This window comes from Sus scrofa, chromosome 14 (assembly GCF_000003025.6).
Source record: "Sus scrofa isolate TJ Tabasco breed Duroc chromosome 14, Sscrofa11.1, whole genome shotgun sequence".
Taxonomy (NCBI): Eukaryota; Metazoa; Chordata; class Mammalia; order Artiodactyla; family Suidae; genus Sus; species Sus scrofa.
This window is the reverse complement of record NC_010456.5, coordinates 34,368,181-34,396,128: the sequence shown is the minus strand read 5'-3', so window position 1 is coordinate 34,396,128 and position 27,948 is coordinate 34,368,181. Positions and strand designations below refer to the sequence as shown.

General features: G+C 37.3%; 1 protein-coding gene across 3 annotated transcripts in view; it reads right to left on the bottom strand.

Annotated features, from left to right (window-relative positions):
* TAOK3 (TAO kinase 3) overlaps positions 1-27,948 on the bottom strand; it is a 192,219-nt gene that overhangs the window by 118,106 nt on the left and 46,165 nt on the right. The window contains exon 2 of one of the 3 annotated variants that reach the window (XM_021073054.1): positions 3,667-3,749. The exons of the other annotated variants lie outside the window; for them this stretch is intronic. The gene's annotated coding sequence lies outside the window, so the exon portion shown is untranslated. The remainder of the gene's footprint in view (positions 1-3,666; positions 3,750-27,948) is intronic. 3 annotated transcript variants of the gene reach the window in all.

The window sequence follows — 27,948 nt, the reverse complement described above, 5'->3', positions numbered from 1 at the left end:
TTGCTGCATGATGAGCAAGTGGACCCAAGTTTGGTAACAATGATCTTCCAAAACCTTTGAAGAATACTCACCTGTTTCAACACTGTCTTCCCTCGTTTATATAGGTAAGCTTCTTTTAATTTAATACATAACACTTGACAGACTCATATAACTGTTTATAGCTATCTCAAGATCAAAACAAAGTACTCACTTTAAAAAAAAAAAAAGATCATAGCTCATAATGGCACAAAATGTGTCTGGAGATACTCTTTTTTTTTTTTTTTTTTTGGCTGCCCAGTAGCATATGGAGTTTCCAGGTCAGGGATCAGATCTGAGCCACAGCTGTGACCTAAGTTGAAGCTGCAGCAATGCCAGATCCTTAACCCACTGGGCCAGGCTGCGGATTGAACCTGTGTCCCAGTGCTCCCAAGATGCCGCCAATCCTGTTGTGCCACAGCAGGAACTACAGAGATACTTTTTATAGTTCTATGGTACTTAAGGTTTCCCACAACTTTGTGAACTATTATTAACAGAATTCTATTTTCATTCGGTTTAAACTACTAAAGGTTATTTTTGTTTTGTTTTGTTTTTTGATTAAGTGTTTTATTCTTTTTGGCTAACAACTAGGGGGAAAAACCCTATATAAATGTATTATATTACAATACAAATGTATTCCTACAAGTCTCAGATGAGTAGGTCAAGCTGATTTGATACAGCTCAAGAGCCATTTCAGGAAGGTATGAATTGCTTCTGTGCTAGTTCTAGAATATCAGCTGGGAAACAGCATCAAAAGGAAATCAAGCAGATCCCTTTGCTGATAAGGTAATTGTAAAGAATCTCTTTCTTGCTAGAAGCAGCCAACTCAGTAATGCAAATGCCCTTGTGTTCCTCTGAACAACAACAATCTCCCCATTTACTATTTAGAAGAGATTGAAAGAGCAAGCCCAAAAGCCCAAAAGATGGAAGGTGTAAAAGAAGTCTCTTTTCTGCTCAGCACTTTGGCAGGCATAATACTGCATTTGCATCTGAGTGGTAATTTCCAAAAGTTGGAGAAAGTAAATGTGAGCTGAATGTCAAGTGAAAAAAGAAAATTCTCAGCAACTGTGTGTGTTGGGGTGTATGTGTGTGTGTGGCAGGGTGAGGATTATGCATAGTGAAGAAAGCTCACAAACCTAAAACTCTCCCTGGGTTAGGATAACTCAGAGTGAGTTTTCTAAATCATCTCACCACATTAAATACATGCACACTGAAAAATCTTCAATACATTTAAGGATATTTTGCAAAGTGCTCTTTTCTTCCTGAATTCGTCTTTTTTCTGTTCCTCAACAATTATATATGCTCGTGGTCTCATTATTTCCTCATTCTCTACTCCTCTTTCTCCTTTCTTAGGACCCTCCCTTCCTCTTTTTTATCTCCCTTATTCAGCCAGAAATGACCAAATCCAGTTCTTCAGTATTTGCGTTTTAGTCAGTTTCATATTTTTGTGCCCTCTCCACTATTGCTCATTCATACCTGCCTGGGTTTCCTTGGGGTTTGATAAATGTTAGGCAGTATGATGCCACAAGGAGCTGTAAATGTCACCATTAGGAAGGCTTGATTACAATGGCAAAGAGGTGAAAACATCAAAGCAAAATAGCTAATGGAAACTAAAAAAAAAAAAAAAAAAAAAAATCCTAGCACTTAGAATACACAGCCTAGGAGGTACACAGATGGAATTAAATAATTAAAGAAGTTTACTTAAGTGTTTTTGTTGAAATTTAAGGACTTTCTCACCACAAAGAACTTTGTATTTTGAAGCTAGACTCCTCCCCAAAGCTACACGAATTCAAGAAACCTGGAATGGTGATTCAGCAAAGATTTTTTTTGTCATTTAAATTTGCAGTTACTAAAGCCTAAAGTTATAGTCAGAATAAGTCAGATTTCAAAGCATGACAACAATGAGTGCACTAAAAATAAGAAAGCCTTACACTATAAAACTCTTAGAGGAAAACATAGGCCAAACACTCTCTGACATAAACGACAGCAACATCTTCTCAGATCCACCTCTTAAGAGTATTGACAATAAAAACAAAAATAAATAAATGGGACCTAATCAAACTGAAAAGTTTCTGCACAGCAAAGGAAACTCTAAACAACATGAAAAGACAACCCACAGAATGGGAGAAAATCTTTGCAAGTGAATCAAAGGACAAGGGATTCATCTCCAAAATTTATAAACAACTTCTGTAGCTCCATACCAAAAAAACAAACAACCCCATCCAAAAATGGCAGAAGCTCTAAACAGACAGTTCTCCAAAGAAGACATACAGATGGCCGAGAAACACATGAAAAGATGTTCAGCATCACTCATTATTAGAGAAATGCAAATCAAAACCACTCTGAGGTACCACCTCACACCAGCCAGAATGGCCATCATCAAAAAGTCTGCAAACAATAAGTGCTGGAGAGGGTGTGGAGAAAAAGGAACCCTAGTACACTGTCGGTGGGATTGTAAATTGGTGCAACCACTGTGGAAAACAGTATGGAGACGCCTCAGAAAACTAAACACAGAACTACCATTTGATCCACCAATCCCACTCCTGGGTATCTATCCAGAGAAAACCATGACTCGCAAAGACACATGTACTCCAATGTTCATTGCAGCACTATTTACAATAGCCAAGACATGGAAACAACCTAAATGTCCATCGACAGAGGAGCCAGATCCAGAAGATGTGGTACATATACTCAATGGAATATTACTCAGCCATTAAAAAGAACGAAATACCAGCATTTTTAGCAACATGGATGGACCTAGAAACTATCATGCTAGGTGCAGTCAGCCATACAATGAGACACCAACTTCAAATGCTTTCACTGACATGTGGAATCTGAAAAAAGGACAGACTGAACTTCTTTGCAGAACAGATGCTGACGCACAGACATTGAAAAACTTATGGTCTCCAGAGGAGACAGTTTGGGGGTGGGGGGATGTGCTTGGGCTATGGGATGGAAATCCTGTGAAATCAGATTGTGATGATCATTATACAACTACAGATGTGATAAATTCATTTGAGTAATAAAAAAAATAAAAAAAAAGAAACAAACAAACAATAAATAAATAAATAAAAATAAAAAAGCCTTAGAGTTCCCACTGTGGCACAATAGGATCAGCGGCTTCTCTACAGTGAAAGGTCACAGGTTGAATCCCCAGCCCAGCACAGTGGGTTAAAGGATTTGACATTGCCACATCTGTGGCACAGCTTACAACTGTGGTATGTGTTCGATTCCTGGCCTGGGAACTTCCATAGGCCATGGGTGTGGCAAAAATTTTTTTTCAAATAAAAATATAAAAATAAGAAAGGCTGGAGATGATCATATTATCACATATATTTTTCTTCTCAGACTACCCCCCTTTAACTCTCACAGAATTAATGATATCACTTATGAACAAAATTTAAATTAAAAATGTCTCTTTTAGGATATTTGTACGCTTTCAGATATTTTTCTTTCTTTCTTTTTTTCCTAAGGCCACATCCTTAGCATATGGAAATTTATAGGCCAGGGATTGACTGACTATAAGCCACAGTTGTGACCTAAGCTACAGATGCAGCAACACTGGATCCTTTAACCCACTGTGCACCAGGTTGGGGATCAACCTACACATCAGCATCGACCCGAGCTGCTGCAGACGGAATCTTAACTTACCGTGCCACAGTGGGAACTCCTCAGATATTTTCCTAGTGTATGTATTTTGTCATTCTTCATCACTATTCTCTCATCTTGAAAGACTGAAGTGGGGAAAACAAAATAAAGCATGACTTTCTGTACAGATCAACGAAGAATATTAGAGTAGCCTGGACTATTCCTCAACAAATGGATCACACCCACTCTGTTGGAGGGGTCCGGAGGCAGGGCAAAAATGTCAGCAAGAGGAAAAAATAGGTAAAGCCCTACGCTTCAGAATGAATGACAGGGCAGGTTTTGCCCTAGTCTCATCTCTACTGACAACTATTGAAGGCAGTTTAGCATGTTAGTTAAGAATATTAACTCAGATGCAAGATGTGTATGAACTGTGCTTCTGCCTCTGACTCACAGTACTGGTCAAGGAACTGAGATTCTCTAAACTTCAGTTTCTAATGGGTTAATAGGGATAATAATACCCATAGCTTCTAGGTTGGATTACATGAGTAGAAGGCTGAGTGTCACATATCAAATCCCTTTGAATAAATTTATTAGTTATTATTGTTAATAAAAATAAATGACAGTTCTTCTCTTCTATGTACATTGATACTCCTAGAGATAGTATGTTCTTAAAGAAATGGGGATATCTAACACCTCAAAGTGTCTCTTGTATTAAATATTCTGTATGTTGTAGTCTATTCTTTTTTTTTTTTTTTTTTTTTTTTAAGAACTGTACTTGTGGCACATGCAAGTTCCCAAGCAAAGCTGCAGCTGCCAGCTACACCACAGCCACGGCAACACCAGATCTGAGCCACATCTGTGACCTATGCTGCAGCTTGCAGCAACGCCAGATTCATAACCCAGTGAGTGAGCTCATGGATCAAACCCACATCCTCATGGATACTAGTCAGATAACCCACTGGGTCACAACAGGAACTCCTGTTGTGCTCCTTTTTTTTTTAATTTTATTTTTTTATTTTATTTTTTATTTTTTTTGCTTTTTAGGGCCACACCTGTGGCATATGGAGGTTCCCAGGCTAGGGGGGGTCTAATTGGAGCTACAGCTGCCAGCCTGTGCCATAAACCACAGCAATGCGGGATCTGAGCCATGTCTTTGGACTACACAGCTCATGGCAATGCCAGATCCTTAACCTACTGAGCGAGGCCAGGGATCAAACCCACAACCTCATGGTTCCTAATCAGATTCGTTTCCGCTGTGCCACGACAGGAACTCCTGTTGTAGTTCATTCTTAAAGAAGATAATCACAGTATTTACTTTCGGAGAGATGGCTTGCTAAGATGCAGGTGCTCTGTAGTGGGTAAATCCAAGATAAGAAAGAGTGCTGTGGAGTTCCCGTCGTGGCGCAGTGGTTAACGAATCCGACTAGGAACCATGAGGTTGCAGGTTTGGTCCCTGGCCTTGCTCAGTGGGTTAAGGATCCGGGGTTGCAGTGAGCTGTGGTGTAGGTTGCAGACATGGCTCAGATCCCGTGTTGCTGTGGATCTGGCGTAAGCGGCTACAGCTCCGATTCCACCCCTAGCTTGGGAACCTCCATATGCCGTGGGAGCAGCCCTAGAAAAGGCAAAAAAAAAAAAAAAAAAAAAAAAGACAGAGTGCTATGGCAGATCCCACCTATTGGTTACTTATAACAGCCATTTTGTCCCATTATTCTGCAGACAGAACAATTTTCTGCTCTGTGATGATACAGGATAAGCCTTGATATGTATAATTAAGCTAGTTATGGTAATCTTTTAAAAATTATTTTTAAAAAAAATTTTTGAAGTACAATTGATTTATAATTTTGTGTTAATTTCAACTGTACAGCAAGGTGACTCAGTGATACATATATATTCTTTTCCATTGTGGTTTATCAAAGGATATTGCATATAGTTTCCTGTGCTATAGAGTAAGACCTTGTTGTTTATCCCTCCTATATATAAGAGTTTGCCTCTGCTAATCCCAAACTCCCCCATCCCTCCCCTGTCTCCTCCTTGGCAACACAAGTCTATTCTCTGTATTTGTGAGTCTGTTTTTGTTTTGTAGATATGTTGATTTGAGTCATATTTTAGACCCCACATATGTGATACCATATGGTATTTGTCTTTTTCCAACTTACTTTGATTTTTATGATAATCTCTAGTTCATCCATGTTACTGCAAATGACATTATTTCATTCTATGTAATTGCTAAGTAATATTCCATTACACACACACCCCACAACTTCTTTATCCATTCCTCTGTCAATGGACATTTAGGTTATTTCAACATCTTGGATATTGCAAATTGTGTTGCAATGAACATCACGATGCATATATCTTTTCAAATTATGGTTTTCTCCAGATATATGCCCAAGGGTGGGACTGCTGGATCATACGGTAGTTCTATTTTTGCTTTTTGAGAAGCCTCCATACCATTTTCCATAGTGGCTACACCAAGTTACATTCTTTTTTTTTTTTTGCCTTTTCTAGGGCCGTTCCCACGGCATATGGAGGTTCCCAGGCTAGGGGTCTAATTGGAGCTGTAGCTGCTGGCCTATGCTAGAGCCACAGCAAGGTGGGATCCAAGCCACATCTGGGACCTACACCACAGCTCACGGCAACGCAGGATCCTTAACCCACTGAGCAAGGGCAGGGACTGAACCCGCAACCTCATGGTTCCTAGTCGGATTTGTTAACCACTGAGCCACGATGGGAACTCCCCCAATTTACACTCTTATCAACAGTGCAGGAGGGTTCCCTTCTCTCTATACACTCTTCAGCATTTGTTATTTGTAGATTTTTAAAGGATGGCCATTCTTACCAGTGTGAGATGGTACCTCGCTGTAGTTTTGATTCACATTTCTCTAACAATTAGTGATGATGAGCATCTTTTCATGTACCTACTGGCCATCTATATGTCTTTGGAGTGATGTCCATTTAGGTCTTCTGCCCATTTTTTGATTGGGTTGTTTGGGGTTTTTTTTGATATTTAGTTGTATGAGCTATTTGTATATTTTGGAGATTAAGCCCTTGTGGTTGCAACAGTTGCAAATATTTTCTCCCATTATGTAGGCTGTGTTTTTGTTTTGTTTATGGTTATGTTTGCTGTACAAAAGCTTATAAGTTTAATTAGGCCCCATTCATTTATTTTTGCTTTTATTTCTATTGCCTTGGAAGACTGACCTAAGAAGATATTAATACAATCTATGCTGGAGAATGTTTTACCTATGTTCTCTTCCATAGGTGTGTAGCAGTTACAGTAATGTTTTAATTGTCATTGCCAGTGACAGGTCTAGGGGCAACCATGTGATCCAGTTTTGCCCAGTGGAACCTGAGAAGATGTGTGCTGGAGGCTTTTGAATAAGCATCAGGGAAAAAAACAAAATCTTCCCCATTTGTAGGAAGAATTATTAAGTTAGCAGTATTTGTCATTTATTCAGTGTGTACAACTCTGGGAAAATAGTTTCAAATACATGTAAAATTTTCAAGAGCTCTTACGAACTTTTTTCACAGTATGTTTCTAAAATGATAGGGGACAATAAATAAGTTATTAACTAAAGGAAAGTAATAAAGACATATCTCAGATTGACTTTTCTACCTGTGGAGACTTGTGTTAGGATTAGCCATGTATTTGTGTATCCCTTGGGACTAATACTGTATCAGATGTTGTGAGTTAAGGTAAGGAAATGGTAAAGAAGAAGTTAAAGATGGTTTCAAGTCTGAATAATTAGGATGATGAGAAAGTGTCACAACTAAATCACTTAAAGGGAGTACAATCTGAGGTAATACTGATGATGTCTGTTTTAAAGAGGTTGAGTTGAATATGATGACAAGATAGCTGAGAGCAGGCAGTTGGAGAAATGGGATATACTGTTGATTATTATTATTTTTACTTATTTATTTATTGTCTTTTTTCAGGCTGCAACTTCGGCACATGGAAGTTCCCAGGTTAGGGGTCAAATTGGAGCTGTAGCTGTCAGCCTATGCCATAGCAATATGAGATCCAAGCTGCATCTCTGACCTACACTGCAGCTCACAGCAACATCGGATCCTTAACCCACTGAGCGAGGCCAGGGATCAATCCTGTGTCCTCATGGATACTAGTTGGGTTTGTTACTGCTGAGCCCCATTGGGAACACCTCAATTTTTTTTTTTAATTGAAGTATAGTTGCTTTACAATGTTCCAGGTATATAACAAAGTGATTCAGTTACACATATACATTCTCTTTCAGAATCTTCTCCATTACAGATTACTACAAGATATTGAATATGGTTCCCTGTACTATATAGTAGATCCTTATTTATCTATTTTATATATAGTAGTGCATATCTGTTGGTCCCAAACTCCTAATTTATCCCTCACTACAATGTCAATTCTTAAAGCATTGATTTTGGTGTCACGAGCATATAGCTTTCAACTGAAATCACTGATGGAATCTATAAAGGAGAGCAGAGTATAAAGAATGGGCAGAGGGAGTTCCCGTCGTGGCGCAGTGGTTAACGAATCCGACTAGGAACCATGAGGTTGCGGGTTCGGTCCCTGCCCTTGCTCAGTGGGTTAACGATCCGGCGTTGCCGTGAGCTGTGGTGTAGGTTGCAGACGCGGCTCGGATCCCGCATTGCTGTGGCTCTGGCGTAGGCCAGTGGCTACAGCTCCGATTCAACCCCTAGCCTGGGAACCTCCATATGCCGCGGGAGCGGCCCAAGAAATAGCAACATACAACAACAACAAAAAGACAAAAGACAAAAAAAAAAAAAAAAAAAAAAAAAAGAATGGGCAGAGAGCTAATATCTGAGTCCTTTAGAACAAGCTCAATCAGTTAACTGGTGACTTCACCATGTACTAGCGAAATATGTGAGCCTGCTAAGTCATTTAAGAGTTCTAAGTCTTATTTTCCTCATTTGTAAAAGAAAAATAAAAATAACTACCGTATCAAGTGGTTGTGAGAAATAAGTGACAATGCATATAAAGCATTTAGCACAATGACTAATATATACCTTCCTGAGCATATATTTGAGGTCAGAAAGAGGAAGAACCATGAAAGGAGACAGAAGAAGTTACAGGTTCATGCATTCATTCATTCATACATAAGACAAAGCAAAGTGCACCAAGTATCTACAAGATGTAAGTCATTAAGCTGGAACAGAACTCAGAGAAGATAAAGCCATAATCAGTTCAGATTCAACCAACATTAGTTGAGTACTTTTATGATAACCCTTCATTTATCTCACTTAAGGGATATAATGAAAGGTGGGAGATTTTCCAAAGATATCAGGTAGACAAGTTAAATAAAAACTTAGAAAAGATGATTAACGTTGGCAAAATGGAAATTACTGGTGATCTTTGAGAAAACTGTTTCAGTTTGCCAGAATGGGGTTGGAATGGGAGGAAAAAAAGGGAAGGAAATGTAGTTCAGGGTAGGAGGTGGTGGATGGGGCAGGGTGGTTTTGTAAGCACACTAGAGTCAAACAAAAGAGAATAGTACTCATTTTTGTAGATACAGATCTGTGCTTTCCTGAAAAAAAGAGGGAAGGGGTCAATGGAAAGGAAGAGGTGAGGACAGCTAATACTTAGTCTTTTTTTTTTTTTTTAAACTGCGACAAAAAAATACTCCCATACACTTGAAAAAGAAAACATTTTCTACATGAAATTAGTCACTCAATGAATGGACAACTATTCAAGGCCAATACCTTGATAGACTTGGTTTTATAAAGAGACATAGAAGAGACAGGTTTTTCAGTAAAGAGGATTGAGAAAAATTTTTTTCTGCAAAGTGAAAATCTCATTATCCTAAATACTATTCAGTACAAGTATTCTTCATAATTGCAGAAGGGGAGTGAAACTGTGCTCTCCTATCAGTGATACTATCTTCAATATCATGCCCCTCCACATTTTATCTCGAGGGCCAATGGGCCCTCCCAAAACACCGAATGTACTTCTAAAAGGACACATCCAGGACCAGGAAAAGGATAAACAAAGTACCTGACACCAAGTTCATTACTTCACTGACTTCCTTTCACTTATTCCTTTCTAAGAGAGAAGAGCTTGGCCCTATTTCAAATTTGGCTTTCACAGACTAATATAATTTTAATAAAAGATATAGGAGTTCCCATTGTGTTATAGTGGATTAAGCATCCAATTGCAGCGGCCTGGATTGCTGCAGAAGGGTGGGTTGTGGCTTGGATTCAATCCCTGGCCAGGAACTTCCATATGCCTTGGATACAGAATTTAAATATATAAATATATAACCCTAACTACTCTTCTTAATTCCAACTTCTCTCCATTGTCTATGTTCTCTGTTTTTATACTCCATAGCATTTACCACCTTCTAATACACGATGTGCTTAAATTTCTGTGTTATGTCTCTCCCTTCTAGAATGCAACTCCCTAGGACAGTTTTTTTTCAGTCTGTTTTGTTCACTAATGCATCTCAAATGCCTGAAACAATGTTGGACAGATAGTACCACAATGTATAGTTGATGAATGACTGAATAAAATCAATCAATTCCATCATAACAAAAACAATGTTGTAAAAAGTTTCCTTTGCATCCAGTTTTATCTATGCACCATTTTTTGCTGTGTTAATGTTACTTCGCAAATCTTGTATTATTTCATATGAATTGGTTTTTTTCTCAATTAGATTGTAACTTTCTGGAAGATAGCTCCACATACTTTTTATTATTTCCATACTGCTCTCACATTTTAAATGCTAGCTAATAAATAAAGTCTAATTAGCCTTATTTACATTCCTGGTCCTGCCCTTCCCGTTTGCTGCCTCATGTTAACACCACTTTGCTGGAGTTTGGCACCATTTCAGCGAAGTCATTCTCCACACTACTTTGTTATGAAGTGATTGAATAGACTATGGTTTTAAGTTGTTGAAATGGCAAGGGGTATTTTTTGAATCCAATTCTTTTATGAGTTCCAATGCAATAAAATAGTCCAGTGATTCAACTGGCTGAATTATATTTCACTCAGAGTGAAACTCCACTAAAACAACTGAAGAGACCTCTTTTATTTTTATTCCCCAAATACCTCACATTTGGTGGGATTTCTCAGACTGAGCACTAGAACCCTCTAAAGTCTCGGAATAGACATGGACTATGTGAACTAGGCTAACTACAAAATACAATAACCAAAAAGAACCCTTCACTACTTAGCCTTCAGTTTTGATTGCCTCTTCCTAGACTTCTTGGTATATTTGATTACTTCTTCATAACTCAGCTTAGGAAAATTACCATAATTTATGCTTAAAAATAAACTCTGTAAATATTCCTTAACAAGTTTGTACAGTTGCAATATTCTCTAAAAAAAAAAAAAAGAATGCAATTGGAAATTAATGTTAAAGTAAGCCTCTGATTAATTTCTATTGCTTTAAAGCTTTTGATTTTTTGTTCTTTTTTCTTTTTTTTTTTTTTTTTCCTTTTCTTTTTAGGGCCATACCCGCAGCACATGTAACTTCCCAGGCTAGGGGTCCAATAGGGCTACCGGCCTACAGCAATGCCAGATTTGAGCCATGCCTGCGACCTACACCACAGCTCACGGCAACACTGGATCCTTAACCCACTGAGCAAGGCCAGGGATTGAACCCACATCCTCATGGACACTAGCCAGATTCATTTCCACTGTGCCACAAGGGGAACACCTCAGTTGGTTTTTCTTTGTGGCATGTAAAGCATTTTGTTCAGATAGCATTAACTGATTATGCCTAAGGACTTCAAGAATTTCCATTAAATATTATAAAATTATGACCATTTCTTCCTCGTTTACAGTTGATATGAGAAGCATCTGGCAGACTAGAAAGAACATGATACCTGAAGTTAGAAAGGGATATAGTCAAATCCTACTCTTGAATTCCCATCGTGACTCAGCGGAAATGAATCTGACTAGTATCCATGAGAATGCAGGTTCGATCCCTGGCCTTGCTCAGTGGGCCAAGCATCCGGTGTTGCCATGAGCTGTGGGGTAGGTCGTAGACTCAGCTGGGATCTTGCGTTGCTGTGGCTGTGGCATAGGGCAGTGGCTACAACTATGATTCGACCCCTAGCCTAGGAACCTCCATATGCCACAGGTGCGACCATAAGAAAAAGACAAAAAAACAAAAACAAAAACAAAAACAAAAACCAAACTCCTACCCTGCTATTTATTAATATGGTCTTCAGCCTGCTACTTGGAAAGGCAACCACAGTTAAGGGCATGGGGTTTTGACTAAAACAGAACTGCATTCAAATTCCAGGTCTATCCCTAGCTAGCCACATAATCATGGGCAAGTTTCAAAACTCTCCAAGGTTCAATTTCCTCATCTGTAAAATGGACATAATAAACCTATTTAATTCATGGGCTGCATATTGTGAAAATTTAATAAGACAGTACATATAAAGTTTTCAACAAGGTGGCTGGCACAGAATAAGCATTCAATAAACTTCATCCATTACTCTGAATAAATGAAATAATTAAATGTGATAGTCTGTGTAGAACATATATATAAAGTATGAAGTACTCAACTGTTAAATTTTTACTATACTACATATATCCAAAAAATGAGTTCAATTGCCCATAATTCAATTATTCTCCCCTGCAATTCTGGTTATAATAACAACATTCAATATTATACTAGAACAAAATATTTGAGCAGTCCTCTTTGATATTTAAATTTTGTCAAATAAATTAATTTTTAAGTGATTTTATGTTCCCCTTATGTTCAAGAGGACATCATGTTTTCATAAAATACAAAAAGAAGGTATAAAGGATCCTGGGTCATTGTTTGAATTGGATTTTCATGTTCCATCTTTATTTAACAGTAACTTTCATTGTATCAATACTGTGTCTAAATGTTTCAACTTTTGGGGGAGAAAAGGGAGCCACACCCACAGCACAGGGAAGTTCCTGGGCCAGAGGCTACAGCTCTTATTCAACCCCTAGCCTGGGAGCCTCCATATGCTGTGGGTACAGTCCTAAAAAGACAAAAAATAAAATAAAATAAAATTAACATGGATCTGTACTTTTATTTGGTGGACACTAATGTTCATTTTAGAAATATTATTTACACCTAGAATAAGCAAGCCATAATGGTAGGTTCCATCTTTAAAAGGCAATAATTTTACTTACTGTACTGTGGAACCTTCATCATTTGATTGTAAACTATATATACTTAACATTAAACTTCTGTTCTCAGAGTCTGTTCTAGATCAGAACTTTCAATTAGAATGTTTCATGATGATGGAAATATTTTTACAATGTCTAATATAGCAGCCACTAACCACATGTGGCTATTAAGCTCTTGAAATGTGGCTAGGGTGACTGGGGAACTGAATTTGCAATTCTGTTCAATTCTAATTAAATTTTAATTTAAATAACTAAATGGCTAGCAGCTACCATGTTGGACAGCACAGTTCTAGGTAGTTCAAAAAACACTGGTAATTATGTTGAAAATGAATAATGCTTCGCATATCTAAACTGTAAAGCTTTTAGCATTGTCTTGGGAATTGCTGACACATCTCAACTAATTGTGCAAGAAGTACTGAGGTTTCAGCACTGTTTTACCACGTTATATATCAACAGCCCGCCAGCTTCTCTCTCCCTACCATCAATGGTGGCCTCATGCTCTCTCTTTGAAATCGCCTGTGAAACAAAAAGCTAAGATCTAAAATCTAGCCAGGAATCGAACTTTGACCCTAGGCTCCTAGGGTAATTCAACTGTTTTTTTATTGGCTTAACCTCTGAGGGAGATGCCATCCCTCTCCTAGGCCTTTTCCTCAGACTAGTCACATTTAGTTAGCTCTTGACCAGGCTGTCTTTGTTTTAAACAGGAGTGAAAGAGAACCACAAAAGGAAACAGGAACTGTTGCATTTAGTTATCACATAGCAGTGACAGTGTATATGTGTGTTTTAACAGGGTCTAGGAGAGCACCTATTCTACTCTTTTCTTCCTCGTGCTGTTAGACAAATTTCTAAGACTTGATAGAAGAGCCTCACAACTAGACAACTAGAATTTAGCTAGAGGTAATGCTTCCTCCCTGAAGTGTTAACTCTTAATGAAGTTCAGGGAGTTATTTCTTTAAAGGATTTGTAAACGCTGAACTCTCTCCCCAAGGAAATGGTACCTTGCTACTCAAACACAACAAATGTTAGGCTGTATACTGCTCCAATGAGTAGTTTTAAGACTTGTTACCATCTTCCCAAGTCATAGTAAAAAGGGATTTGGTGCTACAAGAAATATACTGCTCCTTGTGCTGCTTGAAAGAGGCTGCTGGATTAAACTTGGTCTCCTACATTTTTTTTTTTTTTTGGTCTTTTTTTTGCTATTTCTTTGGGCCGCTCCTGCAGCATATGGAGGTTCCCAGGCTAGGGGTCGAATCGGAGCTGTAGCTGCCAGCCTACGCCAGAGCCACAGCAACGCGGGATCCGAGCCGTGTCTGCAACCTACACCACAGCTCACGGCAATGCCGTGCCGGATCGTTAACCCACTGAGCAAGGGCAGGGACTGAACCAGCAACCTCATGGTTCCTAGTCGGATTCGTTAACCACTGTGCCACGACGGGAACTCCAATCTCTTACATTTTAACAAACAACATTAAAGCTTACATTTGGATAAAGCACTTTCTTTCATGTACCTAATCACATTCAACTATTATAACATCCTGTTAGGATAGGAAGATCTGCTATTATTATTCAGACTTTTTTATGAATGGCATGTGATTTCTAGTTTCTCACATTTTCCCATATATCAATACTTTTACTTGGCAAAGGTGCTACACAAAAGAGGTTCTAGGAAAAAATGGACACTGTAGAAAAAGTCTATAAGCCACAAAGGGAACTCGAACGCCAGATCCCCATCCCACTGAGCAAAGCCAGGGATACTAGTCGGATTCATTTCCGCTGGGCCGCAATGGGAACTCCATCAACTCATTTAGAGATGAAGAATAATAGAAAGGAAACAGCATTCAATCTATGTAAAGATGTCCTAAAAACAAAACAAAGAAATGAGGAACAGAAGTGGCAGGTGAAGAACCCTCTTCAGAAAAGAATGTCATATATCAGATAAAAGTTGTTTCAGAACATACTGTCAATGAGTTTAAAAAAAAAAAAAAAGGAACTCAATGAAGTAACTGCTGTATAAAACAGGAGCTCATAGCAGGGATATAAAAGTTCAGCCAAACAGAGAATGAAACAGGAGTAGGCAGAAATCAAGAGAGATCTGAGAATAAAATAAAAGTACTGCTGAAATAAAGCCTGCACTAGGAGCAGGACAAAGAAGAACAGTGTTGAAGAAAGCTTAGAGGAGTTTCCATCATGGTGCAGTGGTAATGAGCCCAAGCAATATCCATGAGAATGTGGGTTCAATCCCTGGCCTTGCTCAGTGGATTAAGGATTCCAAGTTGCCACGAGCTGTATATAGGTCACAGACGTGACTTGCATCAGGTGTTGCTGTGGCATAGGCAGGCAGCCGTAGCTCTGATTCAACCCCTAGAAAATTAACCAAAGGGCCCTGAACAAAGTTTTTACATAAATCAGAGAAATTATGTATTTTAAAGATAAACATATTCATAATCAGTATCCTGGAAGAGAATGGAAATAAAATAAAAATTTTTAATTATGATAATTCAAAAGAAATTTTCTAGGAATAGGACTTAAAGCTACATATAGACTGAAAAAGCACACAGTATCTTAGGGAAATTGATTATAGAATAAGTAAACACTGAAATATGTCTAAATTAAGATATTAAATTTCAAAGATTAAAAGGAAAAAATTCTTTAGGACTTCAGGCAAAAAAGACTCAAGAATAAGTCTGAGAATACTTGCAACCTGAAGACTACCATAATTTTAATATCCTTCCACTTGAATTACTAGTTTAAAAATTAACATTCATCAACAAAATAGTTTTTCATATTTGTACTACTTATTTCATAAAAACCTTAAAATTATAGCTATAAAAAATTAAAACAGATGAGTTAAATGAAAAACCTAAGTGATTCCTTAGTATTAAGGATTAAAAATTTTAAGAAAATCTAGTCCCTTGATATATAACTTAGCATTTGTTAAGACTAATTAAAAGTCTTTAGAAGAAATATGGTTAAATTATATAAGCAATTGTGGATTTCCCATCATGGCTCAGCGGCTATCAAACCCAACTGGCAACCATGAGGACACGGGTTTGAGCCCTGGTCTTGCTCAGTGGGTTAAAGATCCGACTGTGAGCTGTAGTGTAGGTCATAGACGAGGCTCAGATCTTGCGTTGCTGTGGCTGTTGTGCAAGTTGGCGGTTACAGCTCTGAATGGACTCCTAGCCTGGGATCCTCCATATGCAGTGGATGCGGCCCCAAAAAGACCAAAAAAAAAAAAAAATTATATAAGCAATTATGGTTTTTAAAATAATCAACAATGCCAAAATTTTACCCATGTTTCTGTAATATATAACCAGTCATGTCTTGGACAATTGCAATAAAGTGAAGTTTTTTTTCTTTTTCTTTTCTTTCTTTTTTTTTTTAGGGCCACACCTGCAGCATATGGAAGTTCCCAGACTAAGAGTCAAGTTGGAGCTGCAGCTGTTGGTCTATACCACAGCCACAGCAACTCTGGATCCTTAACTCACTGAGTGAGACCAGAGATCGACCTTGCATCCTCATGGATACTAGTTGGGTTTTTAACCCCCTGTGCCACAACGAGAACTTCTAAAGTGACATATTTTTATTGAGGTAGGAAAGTGAATAGTTGGGAGAAAATAGCTTAAAATTATTTATTCATTAAAGGTTTATTACTAACATCCAATTTAAGATCTAATTAAGATAATACAACTTGCAAATTTTTATAATTGAATTACTCATAAAATCCAAAGACAGCTTCTGTAAGCTTCATCTCACAAATGAAGAAATGAAAGCAAAGCTAAATGAAACTAATTGCCAGAAGTTGCATATTGAATCAACAGTAAAAGAAGAGTATCACTTCTACCAAGAATTTTTTGTTTGTCAGTAACAGCTTTAGTCACAACCTTACACTCTTCCATTATTTTTGGCTACTGAAAAATACTGATCTGAACCAGAGGCCTATAGTATCATGATCTGCCACAACAAGATCACAATGAAAGTGCTGAAAGATTGCAAGCAAAATACATTTGGGAAACACAACAGATGTGAATTCCATCAATCAAAAAGTGCTTATCTGCTGAGACTCTATTTTGCTGAGTCTTTCATTAAAAACCAGAGTGAAAATGAAACTGACAAAAGAAAAAAAATCCCTATCATTAAAGAGGGGGAAAATGCAGAAAAGACGCCAAACAGCTATTTAACAAAGAGTTAAACGCACGCAAAATGAAACCTTTTAAAAAGGACATTTTAAAACTCACATATAATAGCTAGCCAACCACCTAGGGGAAATGCTGAATCCTAGTAGAAAGGTCAGGCAAGGTGTTAGAGAGTGAAGATGTTTTCAGGTGTATTACAAAGAAAGATGAGCCCTCTCATAACTTCACTCAAGACTGGGACACTTTAATATTTTTTAGAGAAGTAAAACCCCAATATTTTACATTAAAGGAAAATAAAGACAACTCCCTATGAAGAATTCAAACTGGAATATATAACTATGGCTCATCTTATACTCAGTCAAAGAAGTCACTGCTCTTTAAGTTCTCTTTATTATTTTGCAAAGCATTTGTCAAAATTTTCTCCACACCATGACTTTAATCTTATCTGCTTTTCTTCAAGAGTATGAAAATGAATGATACTGCTATTGCAGAAAACAAAGACCAAGAAGGAAGTTTTAGGCCCCCCCAAGCCCACAAAATGCAAATCTTTTAGCAGTGACATTTTAATTTCCATCACAGTACACACCATTCATATATTTTCTAGAGTTATAACTATATATTTGCCTAGGATTTCCTGAAATTAACATTACAGGAAGTCTCCAGCTTGCAAAGTGTTGGCCTTCCAAATGTTCACTTCCAAATTCAGTATCTGTTTTTATCCACAAATCAATGTATCATCAGAAATTTAGGTTGGTTCACAGAGTTTATTAACCATAATGCATATCTAATACCTTATTTTGCATTTTAAAATATCTTTAAAAAGTATTGTTGAAATACAATTAATTATGTAAATGAGAAAGCATTCAATTGAATAATAATTTTTAAACAATATCTTGAATTGAGATAGAAGGCATAAAAATGATGTCGTAAATGGAGATAAAACTATTTTGTACTGAACTTTTGGATTACTTAAAGACTTTAGAGACTGCTGACATAAATTCCACATTAGATCTAATGCCATTAAAAAATGTATGGCTCTTCTGTCTCTCAAGACACAATATATCATTAGCACTAAAACCACAGAACATCAAGGCTAGGAAAAGACTTCAGAGATCAATTCAATTTGACTTTACTTTGGAAGTAGAGAAACATACTCAGAGAGATGGAATACTTAAGATACCCAAGCAATTAGTTCTAGAGCTGAAACCCCATTCTAATTTTTACCCAGTATCTTTTTCATTTTAACAATGCTTTCCAGTCATGATCAATGACATATTTTTGCTCAGAAATAAAGTAAAAAGGAAACATAACTACAACCATTTTATTAGCATAATTTAGTATTATCTAGTGAAGCTGGGGATATACATACCACATGACTACCACATGGATATATGAATATTCATTATGGTATTGTTTGTAATGGTAAAAAAGGGAAAATAACATCTATCAACAGGGGAAAAAATGGCACGATGTTGTAAATCAACTATACTTTGATAAAAAAATAAGTTTTAAAAAAGCAAATGAAAGGAGCTTCTATTGTGGCTCAGTGGTAACAAACCCAACTAGTATCCATGAGGACATGGGTTTGATCCCTGGCCTTGGCTCAGTGGGTTAAGGATCTGGTGTTGCTGTAAGCAGTGGTGTAGGTCACAGACGCAGCTTGGATCCAGCATTGCTGTGGCTGTGGCGTAGACCTGCAGCTGCAGCTCTGATTTGACCCCTAGCCTGGGAACTTCCATATGCCATGGGTGCAGGCCTAAAAAGCAAAAAAAGCAAATGAAAAAACCAAATATCAAAAAGAACACGGAAAAAATAATTATGGTGTAGATTATAAATTGTGGTGTAAATACCATACCGTAGTTTAAATTAATAGGCTTGATCTAAATTTTTTCATATAAATGTCTCAAAAAAATAATAAAAGAAAAACCAGGTTGAAGAATTATATGTAGGATATATTGAAATTTATGCAAATTTCAACACAAAACTGTATTATTTATAGATGAACACATATAATAAGAGTACAAATGGGAAGGGGAGGGTTATACAGCAACTTCAAAAGAGTAGATGGATCTAGGAAAGGAATAAGACTGGAAGAGATACAAAACCTTAATGTATTTCTTTTTGCTTGTTTGTTTTTTGTTTTGTTTGCTTTTTTTTTCCTAGGGCCATACCATGGCATATGGAAGTTCCCAGGCTAGGGGTCTGCTGGCCCACACCACAGCCATGCCAGATCAGAGCTGCATCTGCGACCTACACCACAGCTCAGAGCAACACTGGATTCTTAAACCCACTGAGTGAGGCTAGGGATCAAACCCGGGTCCTCATGGATACTAGTTGGGATCGTTAGCACCGAGCCACAATGAGAACTCCCACATAATGTATTTCTTTAAAAAATGAACTCTGAGAGGTTTGTAGATGTAAATTACATTTTATATGTCTGAAATACTTTAACATTAAAAAAAATAAAAAGGAGTTCCTCTTGTGGTGCAACGGAAATTAATCCAACTAGTAACCACAAGGTTTTGGGTTTGGACCCTGGCCTTGCTTAGTGGATTAAGGACCTAGCGTTGCCGTGAACTGTGGTGTAGGTTGCAGACACGGAACAGATCCCACGTTGGTGTGGCTGTGGCATAGGCCAGTGCTACAGCTTCGATTTGACCCCTTGCCTGGGAACTTCCACATGCCGAGAGTGCAGACCCAAAAGAAAAAAAAAAAAAAAAAAAAATCCTCCTACCCCAAAAGATGAGGATCTAAAAATGGAAGAGACTAGATTCAACAGTTATTTTAGGTAATTATGAGACTCTTGGGAAAGATTGAGTATGAATGTATGAATATGCACATGAGAGAGAAAGCTTTTTGGGGGTAAAATAAACTAAATTTTAAGTTTAAATGACAAAGTAAAATTGATGGAGAAAATTTCTGTGAATTTTGAAATGGCTAATTCTCCAAGTTCACCCTGAGTTTGTGGTATTGATACAGGACAGTTTGGTTGCTGCTGGTATATTTGTAGGATGGTGAGAGAAGGAAGATTTATTAGAAGTGCTGATGCCATTAAGGACACTGACAGAGACTGAAAGGGGTGGGACATCATGTATATGTGACTTAAAAGTTGTTGTTTCTAATTATTTGATTTCTTAGATCTCCCTCAATTTATTCCTAAAGTTCATGTCTAAAATATATAAAGAACTTCCAGGAGTTCCCATCATGGTCAGAGGAAACGAATCCGACTAGGAACCATAAGGTTGCAGGTTCAATCCCTGGCCTTGCTCAGTGAGTTAAGGAAGGATCCGGTGTTGCCATGAGCTGTGGTGTAGGTTACATACTCAGCTAGAATCTGGCGTTGCTGTGGCTGTGGTGTAGGCCAGCAACAACAGCTCTGATTAAACCCCTAGTCTGGGAACCTCCATATGCCCCAGGTGTGGCCCTAAAAAAAAAAAACACAAAAAAAACACAAAAAAAGAACTTCCACAACTCAACAACATAAAAAATAAACAATCCAATTTAATTTTTTTTTTTTTTTTTTTTTGTCTTTTTGCTATTTCTTTGGGCCGCTCCCGCGGCATATGGAGGTTCCCAGGCTAGGGGTCGAATCGGAGCTGTAGCCACCGGCCTACGCCAGAGCCACAGCAACGCGGGATCCGAGCCGCGTCTGCAACCTACACCACAGCTCACGGCAACGCCGGATCGTTAACCCACTGAGCAAGGGCAGGGACCGAACCCGCAACCTCATGGTTCCTAGTCGGATTCACTAACCACTGCGCCACGATGGGAACTCCAACAATCCAATTTAAAAATGGGCACAGGATTTCAACAGATATTTGTTTAAAGAAGATAAACAAATGGCCAATAAGCACTTGAAAAAACACTATTCGTCCTAAGGTAAATGTAAATTAAAACCAGAATGAGATACCACTTCACACCCAAAGATGGCTATAATTTTTTAAAAATGGAAAATAAATGATAGCAAAGATGTGATGACATTTGAACCCTCTTATATTGGTGGTAGAAATATACAATGGTGCAGCTGCTGTGGAAAATACTTTGGTGGTTAAACATAGTACTACCATATGATCCAGCAATTCTACTCCTAGGTATACATCCAAAGAACTGAAAACAGGGACTCAGATACTTGTGCACCAATGTTCAGAGCAGTATTATTCATAGCCAAAAAGTAGAAACAGCATATGTCCATTGATAGATGAATTGATGAGCAAAATGTGGTTTGAACATACAAAAGAATATTATTCCGCCATAAAAAGGAATGAAGTTTTGGTACATGTAATAACATGGATGAGCCTTTAAAATATTACATTAACTGAAGACAGACAGAAAAGGATATTATATGATTCCAAGTGCATGAAATAGCTTGAACAGGCAAATTCATGGTAACAGAAAGTAGATGAAGAGTTACCAGGGGCTGGCAAAGAGTTGGGAATGGAGAGAGTGTTTAATGGGTACAGAGTCTGTTTGGGATGACAGAAAAGTTCAAGAAATAGATAATGGTGATGTATCCATAATTATTTCCTTGGGATAAATTGCTACAAGTAGAATTGATGTGTCAAAAGGTACCTGTAATAATTTTGATACTTAGCCTTTTACATTTTTTACATTATTAACAAAGCTTAACATTTTCTCACTTAATGATGAACTATTCATAATCCCTTTTAATCATATCTAGTGAAATACAGGATCACAGGTCTAGTAAATTTAGTGATCTTATAAAGGTTTATGACTTCTTTATGTTTTGAAATATAGGTTTATTGAAGGTTTTAAACCATCACTTTTTGAAGATGATGCTGTCAAGACATGAATAGTGAAACAAGAGAGCATATTGAGAATGCCAAGATATTCAATAGAATATTACAACATTTTTTTCTGTTCCCCATGTTAAAATACGTATTTTTGCCTAGGGACGAGAGATGTGTTTTGGCCTAAGCCCACCAATAAATCGCATTTTGCTACCATTTCATGTACACCGTGTTTCACAGACCTGATTATCAACGAGTTTCTCTGCAATCTGTTGGGAGCCCAGGGCAAACAAGTTTATCAGATTATACTCAGGACTAACATTTTACAAATAACATGATTTGTAAGAATTATGATCGATTTGATAAGCGCTAGCCAACCACACCAGATTGTAAACTCACTGATATGGGGGCTGTTTTAGGAATATTAAGGAAACAAAACCCAAAAACCTACAAGTATTTTTCATTAGCACTCTGCTTTAAAGTCAAGTGGCCCTTAATGTTCATGAAAAAAATAGGGTCCCCAAGCTGTGATATTTCAGAGTCAGAGTAGATGATCTGAAAATGAATCACATTGCTATCTATTAATGATAATTACACTATGGTTTGTAATAGAAAACATTTGGAAACAACCCAAGTGTCCATCAAAAAGAAACAGGTACAATTACACTTGACCACTGTGTAGCTAATAGAACCAGAAGCAAATCTATAGCAAAAATGTCCTACTGATATTAAGTAAGTAGTAATAGGCATAATATGATTTATAGTTTAAAACATTATAAATATAAATAATATTAAAGATAAAAGAAAAATTTAGAAGAATATGCTTCAAGCTGTTTAGTGACTATATCTGGTGGAGGAAAGGTTGGTATAGTTGCTAACTTTCATTTGACTGGTGACATCTACTTTCTCCATTGTGTATTACTGTAACATTTAAAACATATTTAATTAAAAATAATTTTAAACAACAAAATTAATAATTTTGGTTTTGACTCAATTTAAATGTATGTAATAAATTAGATAACAATATATTTCAAGAAAGAAATAATGTAAGATTCCAAGAAAATTTTCTATCATCACCTGTATTTCACTAAGTAAATACTTTCTATGCACTTCATTGTTTCATTTATCTAAATGATTGGTATAAAAATCTTGTTTTGGAGTTCCCGTCGTGGCGCAGTGGTTAACGAATCCGACTAGGAACCATGAGGTTGCGGGTTCGGTCCCTGCCCTTGCTCAGTGGGTTAACGATCCGGTGTTGCCGTGAGCTGTGGTGTAGGTTGCAGACGCGGCTCGGATCCCACGTTGCTGTGGCTCTGGCGTAGGCGGGTGGCTACAGCTCCGATTCGACCCCTAGCCTGGGAACCTCCATATGCCGCGGGAGCGGCCCAAGAAATAGCAACAACAACAACAACAACAACAACAAAAAAAAATCTTGTTTTTAGTCAATGAGGACCTTATGTCTTCACTGTTTTTTAATGAGCATATATATATATATATATATATATATATATTTTAATTTAAAGAAAGTATACATGCACAGATAAAAAAGAAAAGAGTGGAAGACAAGATCCTATTAACAACAGTATTTACAACAATCAAAAAAAAATCCAGAAATAAATTTAAAAGAAGAAATATACAGGAAGTAGCTGGGAAAATAACAGAAAATCTAAATTTTAAAAAAGATATGTTTCTTCCTTTTTTTGTTTGTTTGTTTTCTCGGCTGTGCCCATAGCACATAGAAATTCCTAGGCCAGATAATGCACCTGGGCCACAGCAGCAACCCAAGGCACTGTAGTGACAAAGCTGATCCTTAAACCCACTCTGACAGAGGGAACCCCATGTTTCTTCCTTTGATAAGGTTCAATGTTGAAAAGATATTATTTCTCCTTAACCTATACATTAACATGAAATTCCAGTAGATTGCTCTTTTTAACTATTTAAAATGTGATCTAGAACAGAGGTCAAGGAACTTTTTCTGTAAAATATCTGTGATATTTTAGGCTTCATGGAACATATGGTCTCTGGTGTTAACTACTCAATTCTATCTGGCATTGCTGTGGTATAAATCCAGACGCAGCTTGGATCCCACGTTGCTGTGCCTCTGGCGTAGGCTGGCAGGTACAGCTCCAATTCAACCCCTAGCCTGGGAACTTCCATATACCATGGGTGTAGCCCTAAAAAGATTTAAAAAAAAAAAAAAAAAAAAAGAGAGAGAGAGAGAGAGAAAGCTAAAATCTCATCTTTTATCTAAAACTGAAATTTGAGATGGCAGTATAAATACATTCTTCAGAAACAGGAAAAAAATCAGAGAAAACCTCTATAAAACTTTAAAGTGATTGCTTCTGGGAAGCAAGATTTGAGAGTAGGAATGGAAATGTAAGGCAGAAAATTACATAAAATTTAATTCTTCTTTGGCATAAAACACTATTAAAAGACTGAAAGATAACAAGTAAGGAAAATATTTGTCTCATACACTACAAAGATAATCATTTCTCAAAATATATAAAGAACACTTAAAACTTAAAAAGAGAAAGTGAAAAAAGGTTTCAGAACGGGCAAAAGAAGATGAATAGCCAATTTATAGAACTGCAAATGGCTAATGAATATGTGAAGAGAAAAGAGTAATAAATTAAATTATATTGATTTCTTCATATGAAAGCAACAAAAGATAACTTAGTCTTAGATATCACCAGCCCATGCGGCAGTTTATTCTACTTACAATCTTTGCTCTACCAATTGCTGCCAAAACATTCAAGTGTTAGAACTGGTAATATCAGGCCCTGTGGGTGGGTGGGTGGGTGTGCAAGTTACATAATAATAGAATTTCATTGGTGGGCAATCTGGCACTGTCTATCAAATTTTAAAATAGAGATACCTTGTCATCCAGAAATTCTACTTCTGGGCACTTGTTTTATTAAAAATCACAATGAGATAGGAATTTTCAACATAGCAAGGCAATGCAAACAACTTTAACTTTCACCAATAACAATGATTAGATAAATTATTGGTACAATAGGTTAGTGGTTAAAAAGAAAGAGACAAGTATATACGTTACTGATCTTACATAAATACATTAAGTGGAGTTCCCGTCATGGCTAAGCAGTTAACGAACCTAACTAGCAGCCATGAGGACATGGGTTCGATCCCTGGCCTTGCCCAGTGGGTTAAGGATCCAGCATTGCTATGAGTTGTGGTGTAGGTCATAGACGCAATTTGGATTCTGTATTGCTGTGGCTGTGATGCAGGCCAGCAGCTACAGCTCCTATTCGACCCCTAGCCTGGAAACCTCCATTGGGTTCGGCCCTAAAAAAAAACCAAAAAAAAAAAAAAAAAATTAAGTGAAAAAAGCATGTTGCAGAACAGTACATATAATAAACTCTCGTTTTTATTTAAGAAATATGTGCATATAATTGTATATGGGTTTATGTATGCGCATAGGAAAAATTCCGGGAAAATATAAATCAATTCACTAACAGTAAATAAACTTCAGTGGTACTGTCACTGTGGAGGAATTTTACTTTCAACTTTTTCTGTGTTGTTTGCCCTTTTTTTTTTTGGTCATCTTAGGGCCACACCCACGGCATAAGGCAGTTCCCAGGCTAGAAGTTGAATGGAACTGTAGCCAGCTTTAAAAAAGGGTACAGAGAAAAGAAAAGGTTTTAAAAAAGAAAAAGAAAAAGGTTTCCCTATCCATTTTATATCGGCATTCTTACTACTTGACATTAACTCCTAAGAAACTATTGTGTTTTCTTCAAAAACTTTTTTTTTTTTTTGGTCTTTTTAGGGCCATATCCACAGGATATGGCGGTTCCTAGGTTAGGGGTCATATCAGGGCTGTAGCTACCAGCCTACACAACCACAGTAGATCCGAGCCACAGCTCAAGACAACGCCTGTATCCTTAAATCCACTGAGTGAGATCAGGGATCAAAACTGTGTCCTCAAGGCTGCCAGTCAAATTCGTTTCCACTGAACCACGACAGGAACTACGTTTTCTTCAAATACTTTTCTATAAATGTGTATAATAATCAACCCCTTTTTATTACACAAATGGAGTCATACTGCAATACTAATCTGCAACTGCTGACATACATCTTCATCAGCCTAAAGCAATCATTCCATAATTAGTGCAAAGTGTTCCTTAATGGTATTTCTTATTCAAAAGACACATTTGGGATAATTTGGGGCCACATGATCAAAAACAAACAAGCAAGCAAAATACCTAACTCAACCCTGCATGTGGCTTTAATAATAAAAATGACTACTGACTCCACCCAATCATGAACTATGTATGAAATACTTATTTTGTGCTGGAGGTTTTATTTATGTCAATTAATCCCCACAAAAAAATCCTAAAAGGTGGGCACTATTATCCCAATTGCACAGAAGAAGATGCTGAGGTTCTAAAAAGGTTAAGAACTGAGACTAATCAAAGTTCATTTTGTTAACTTTCTGATCATAGCATGAAAGCTAAAGTCTAAACAAGTTTGAACCACTTGGTTTCAATAATGTAAACATATCACTTTGAAAGAAACATACTTACATATGTTGAGAAATAATAATAGTGAATGAAAACTCTCCAAACATTCATATAAATGCTATGTCTAAGCTATTTTGATCTTGGGCCAGAAATAATGAAATCAACCAAAGTTAGAGTTAAGTTCATTCAATATCAAGCCCTTGGAGACTGGGTCACAAACTCAAGTTTCCTTTTTGGCAGAAGACAAACTCTTATAAAAATCCAAAAATATAATGTTCACAAATAAGCTTCAGCATTATTGGCATTTAGAGTTTCCATTTTATGTCTTCCTGAATAAAGATCTACTTATAGATGCCACAAACAATATCCTTCTCAATTTTTACTGGTGCATAAAATTTGAAAAGTCCATTTGCTCTTTATGGATTGATTTTAGACCCACTTGGCCTGAAAGAGTGACAATATTATATAAAACCCATCCCAAAGTTGTGGTTTTCTTAATCCCAATAGGACCATTCTGCTTATTTTCAGAAAGTATGCATTATTTTCATAAAGTTCTGTTTTTGAAATTGGCCATATATGCATTCTACCATAGAGTTCACCTGAAGAACTAGGATTTCTACTGTAATATTCCTTTTTCTTTCCTTAATTTATTCAACAAATTCTGAGTTCCTAAAGTGATTAATTTGTGCTAGGCACTAGACAGAGAGCCCCAAACCCTGCTTTCAGGAAGCTTGTAGTTTATAAAAGAAACAATTTAATGCCCTACCTCCCACTTAACATGGGGATGGAGAAGCAGACCTTACTCCCCCACTCAAGCTCAAAGCTATACACAAGGGGAAGTTCCTGTCATGGCGCAGCAGAAATGAATCTGACTAGCTTCCATGAGGATGCAGGTTTGATCCCTGGCCTTAATCAGTGGTTAAGAATCCAGTGTTGCTGTGACCTGTGGTGTATGTCGCAGATGCAGCTCAGATCCGAGTTGCTGTGGCTGTGATGTAGGCCAGCAGCTGCAGATCTGATTTAACCCCTAGCCTGAGAATTTCCATATGCCGCGGGTGCAGCCCTAAAAAGCTAAAAAACAAACAAACAAACAAAAAACTCCACACAAGGTACAGCCAATTCTATAGCTTACTATTAAAAAAAATGGTAATAACCCACCTTCTTCAAAAATTCACATTAATGGGTAACATGTCATACTAATTACTTCCTCTGGGTAGAAGAAATACAATTTTTTTCCTTAAGGGAAACTGGAGATCTCACTAAAGAATCCATTTTGCCAGTCCCAAATTTAAAATGTTACTTAAGGAGTTCCCGTCGTGGCGCAGTGGTTAACGAATCCGACTAGGAACCATGAGGTTGCGGGTTCGGTCCCTGCCCTTGCTCAGTGGGTTAACGATCCGGCGTTGCCGTGAGCTGTGGTGTAGGTTGCAGACGCGGCTCGGATCCCGCGTTGCTGTGGCTCTGGCGTAGGCCGGTGGCTACAGCTCCGATTCAACCCCTAGCCTGGGAACCTTCATATGCCGCGGGAGCGGCCCAAGAAATAGCAACAACAACAACAACAAAAAGACAAAAAGACAAAAAAAAAAAAAAAAAAAATAAACAAAAAATAAAATGTTACTTAATTATTGAAATACTCCTCCTATATAAAGAAGTGTAGTGCTAATCAAGATAACAAGTGTCTTAGCATAAAGGATTTATAATGCCTTTTAAATTTGAAAGAAATATGAAATTCAGCAACTATTTTTTACTGTAAATTTTATATATTTATTCAGCAAATGCTTATTTATTTATTATTATTATTTTCTTTTTACAGCCGCACCCAAGGCCTACGGAAGTTCCTGGCTAGGGGATGAATCAGA